The sequence below is a fragment of the Nerophis ophidion genome, linkage group LG06 (assembly GCF_033978795.1).
Source record: "Nerophis ophidion isolate RoL-2023_Sa linkage group LG06, RoL_Noph_v1.0, whole genome shotgun sequence".
NCBI lineage: Eukaryota > Metazoa > Chordata > Actinopteri > Syngnathiformes > Syngnathidae > Nerophis > Nerophis ophidion.
In genome coordinates, this window is record NC_084616.1 from 14,909,012 (window position 1) to 14,913,996 (window position 4,985).

General features: G+C 40.7%; 1 protein-coding gene across 1 annotated transcript in view; it reads right to left on the reverse strand.

Moving 5' to 3' along the window:
• Positions 1 to 4,636, reverse strand: part of bcl2l1 (BCL2 like 1) — a 110,770-nt gene extending 106,134 nt beyond the window's left edge. The window contains exon 1 of the mRNA XM_061902730.1: positions 4,477 to 4,636. The gene's annotated coding sequence lies outside the window, so the exon portion shown is untranslated. The remainder of the gene's footprint in view (positions 1 to 4,476) is intronic.
• Between the last annotated feature and the right edge of the window lie 349 nt (positions 4,637 to 4,985).

Below are 4,985 nucleotides of genomic sequence, written 5' to 3' on the forward strand. Positions count from 1 at the left end.
ACGTTGAGTCAGCAGCCGCACACTAGATGTGGAGGGGCGGCAATCAGATAGCATACACTGAAAAAAGTGACTTTTTGGTGCTGTAAAGTCTATTAGAGTAACTGTCATAATTAATACATAATATGTTTAACATTCAGAAAGAACTAGAGTTTCTTAAGTAAAATTAAACATTTTATTAACGTAATACATGAATTATGGGGGAAGAGTAAGTTTTACTTATGTTTCCTCATACTATTTAAATGTTGTACGTACATAAACTTAAAAATATTACATAAACTTTACTCTGAAACTCTAGTGTTTTGAAACGCATGGCTCTGGCCGTTAGGATCACTTCACAGAGCACTGCAAGGTGGCATTATGGGTAATTCTTATGTTGCGTTTATAATGTGTTACAGAGTCGATGTTCTCCAGAAATGTATTTGGTGTGGGTTCACAGAGTGTGGCGCATATTAGTAATAATGTTAAAAGTTGTTTATATCACAACCCTAAGGTATGGTTGTTGATCAAGTATGCATTGCAATCTCGTTTTAGAAGCAGCGAAACGCATGCGTCCTACCGGCGCGTAGACAACATGGTGTAAAGTTGGGCGCGATGATATGCTGAAGAGCAGTGGTCCCCAACCACCGGGCCGCGGCCGCAGAATAAACCATTTAAAGTCTTTTTTAATCACGCTCAATTACTTACTGCACGACATAGATAAGCGCAGGAGTGAGAAGAGGTTTCAAATTAATTAGCGCTCCGATGGCTAATCAAGGAAATATGGTATATAAAATTTACTTAAAATTTTGAGTAAAATGATGTTCCTGCCGATGAAAAACAAGTAGACTTTACTTAATTTTTTTAAATAAATAAAACTTAAAACTTGGATGTAATTAAGTAACTTAATATCTTCAGAATTGTTATGTTATATGGCAGGGGTCGGGAACCTTTTCGGCTGAGAGAGCCATGAAAGCCCAATATTTTAAAATGTATTTTCGTGAGAGCCATATAATATTTTTTAACACTGAATACAACAAAATGCTTGCATTTTTAAATAGGACTAACATTCTTTAAGTATAATAAGTCTCTTTTTCTTTTTAATAAGATTTTTATTCTGAAGTCAACCAATAATAATTAAAGTACTTCTTAACATTAATGCGACTTCATGAACAGGTATGGTAGAAAACGGTTGGATGGATTAAAATGCATTAGGATGTTTTATATTTTGAATGTTATTTTTAACACTCTGATTATGTTATAGTAATTTTGTATATAATATCACACAACTTTTATGCTTAAGGGCCGTTGCTATAATTATTGTCAAAGGCGATATCACCAGCATCAACACATTTGCATTTTTGTATAAACATATATTGTGTCTAACTGGAGTTGTCGGGATTACCCCCTTCCCTCAGCGACAGCTTCAGTGATGTTAAAAAATGGACCTCCCAAATAAATAGAGGAAGCACGCGGGCTACACTTTTAGAATGTAGTTTGGATCTGTAACTAGAATACAGCCCAAAACACATGTCTCCTCATTGAGACAAATTGAACTCTGTCTCTGCATGATTCCTTGCTTCTCGTCTGTTTAATAGATGTCATCAGTGTTTGAACCTGACTGATTACCAGCGAATATTTTCATTTCTTATCGTGTTAAGCAATATCAGCTCAGATTTATCCGAGAGCCAGATGCAGTCATCAAAAGAGCCACATTTGGCTCTAGAGCCATAGGTTCCCTACCCGTGTTATATGGTAAGTAGAATTTACTTGATACTGGCAAGTTAGTGTTGCTTGATATTGCAGCATTAAATTTTACTTAAATCATTTGCCTGCAAATACTTACAATAATTTTTTAAAGTAAATCTTACGAGTTATTTTTTTCAGTGTAGTGTTAAAGTGGACGCGACGACATGGTCGAAAGGACGTTTAAGGCATTGCCAACACGGCACGCCCGAAATATTGTTGTCCGGGTGAAAATCTGAGAATGTTATCCTGGGGAGATTTCTGGGAGAGGCACTGAAATCCGGAAAAAATCCCGGTTAAATGGGGGGGGTGGCAAGTATGCAGCTGAGCCACATCAGAGAGATCCAAGAGCCGCGGGTTGCCGACCCCTGATCTACAGAGATACTAAGAATTGCTATTGGAACATTCAGTAGACACATGTAGAAGAGCTGTTTCTTTCATTCAAAAATCTCAGGTTAATTTGTATATTTAGCAAACTCATCCCGTGGGCCGGATAAGAACGTTTGACACCCCAGCCTTAGGGGGATCTGTTTTTTGGTCCCCATACCGTCAGAGGTCCCCTAAAGGTGACTGTGTAAACCAGGGGTAGGGAACCTATGGTTCTTTTGATGACTGCATCTGGCTCTCGGATAAATCTGAGCTGACATTGCTTAACAGGATAAGTAATGAATAATTCCACTTGTAATCACAGTGTTAAAAATAACGTTCAAAATATAAAGCTTTCTCATGCTTTTTTATGTTCAAGAAGTTGCGTTAATGGTAAGAAGTAATTTATTTATTATTGGTTAGTGTGGGGTTTGCGCTCCTTGGGGTTCTTCAAACCACCAAGAGCCTGTTTTAGGGTTACAATATTGTTTTATTTTATTTTTCTCTCAGTTGCTTTCCAGCAATTGTCTTTTTCTCTTACGTCCTCACCCGCGCTCTGGCTCCGGTCTCAATCCCGTCCCTCCTCCTGGCTGCTGCTTATAGCAGAGCGACAGGTGATTAGATAACAAGGCCCAGGTGGACCATCTACGCACCTGTCGCTGATTTCGAGGTCGTCATGGCAACATCCCGCTTTGCTGCAGGCCCGCAGGCCACGCCCCCTCCACAGTTAACTTCAGAATAACAATGTTAATACAAAGAATAAGAGACCTATTATACTCTGGAAATGTTGGTCTTACTTATGCACACGTTTAGTTGTGTTCAGTGTTAAAAAAATATTATATGGCTCTTAGGGAAATACATTTTAAAATATTTGGCTTCTTGGCTCTCTCAGCCAAAAAGGTTCCCGACCCCTGGTGTAAACAGAGCGATGTCCCCATTAAGTAATAATTGCCACAACACACACAAACACGCAGACACGGCGTGGAAACGCATCTTGGTCACGTGGTAGCAGACGCTGCAATTAGGACTTCTAAAGAGTAGACAGGTGTACCTAATGGACTGTCCCTGTGAGGGCTACACAATAGAGTGGCGGTGGAGACAAAAAAAACGTGTTACTAAATGGTGTAACAAGGCAAGCGACTTAATTGCGCACGTTATAGGTGTTTGGATGCGGCAAATACACAACTCGTTCAAACAATAACGATTTTAGCCCCACGCAGTGTTTACAAGTCGCCACATGGCCAGCACGTGGCTGCCAGGCTGCGCGTAAACATCACATGGCGGGCTTGTACCGCCCCAACATGGCACCTGGACATCGCTGATACCGCCCCAATATGGCACCTGGACGCCACATTTCCAACCCCAAAAATGATTAAATATCACAAATATCACCGTGAGCCAGCGAGCTTGTTGTCTCCGAGCGAACGCCAGTCAGCGTGGCCCGTCTCCCATCAACATGACAAGCGACAAATTGGCATTCTGAACAGCTCCCGACATTTTAATTGTGACAATCATTACAAATAAAAGATTCTTACCAGTACTTTCGTTCAAAAATGACACAAAGCAAGACGACTCTGTCCCCTCCAGTTAATGCTTCCAAAAATCGTGTCAGTTTTTTTTTTCTTTTTAAATTCAATTAAAAATTTGGTATTTAAATCATTTTTTTAAAGTTCACTTTGTGCTCAGGGTGGACAGGATGGACGGAAAAGACATTTTCTCTTGTTTAAACCACCTTCTTTCCAATAGGCACGCCCACTTTATCTATTACGTAACCGGATGCTTTCAGGAGCCTGCGGGAAATCACCCACCTCGCATCAATTTGAGCATTTATTGGTATTTGCATTTAATTGCGCAGGCTACTTTAACCACCAAGCACGTCGTATGGGCAGCCACATGTATGTAACTATCCATAAACGTAGAGACCGGATATTGTTTTTCACTGTGACGCTGCCGTTTCCGATTATAGATAACAGGTTCAGTGGGGATCCTGAAAGCACCAGAAGCTCTTGTATTATAACCCTGAACTGGGACATTTATCGCTGCGTAAATGTAAATATTCAAGGTTTAAAGTCTAAAGCAGACGTAAGCATTTTTTTTGTTATTGTTGTAATTAAAGTGGTGTTTATTAAACAAATGCCATATATAATGGTAGGCTCATTGAAAACGGCGGTAAATGTGTCACTGGCTTATGCACGTTATATTAACACCAAACGCAAAGCGTTTTCATTTGAATAAAAAAAAAGTGAATAATTGCAAAAATGTTCGGTTTCGGTGTTAGATCGGGAATCGGGAAACGTTGCTACGTAAGAGCCCCCCTTTTCTCCTTGATTCTAATCACACGCGTCTGGCAAACGCTACTTCACAACGGATTGGACAAGACGTTCTTACTTGCACGGCGGCCTCCATAGAAACATGTCCCGTCGAGTCACGGTCGGAACCCGAAAGGAAAAATGCAGTCATTGCTCCCGCAGAACGAATCAATAGCTAGCGACTAGCAGCAGCGAGCTCGTCGGTCGCAGCCACTTCCGCCCGCCCAGTCTTCGCACAGGCGCAGCACGTCCGCCCCCTGCCGGCCACTTCCGTGTTAAAATAACGCAGTTGAAAATTGTTACTTATTTTTGGATTATACGCTCTTTTTAGCTTCATGGATTCATAAATTCTTGTATATTCCATTATATTGCTATTCATCCATTTTCTACCGCTGGAGCCGCATTCGGGCGGAAGGCGGAGTACACCCTGGACAAGTCGCCATCCCATCAAAGGCTAAAGGCCTACTGAAATGAGATTTTATTCAAACGGGGATAGCAGGTCCATTCTATGTGTCATACTTGATCATTTCGCGATATTGCCATATTTTTGCTGAAAGGATTTAGTAGAGAACATCCACGATAAAGTTC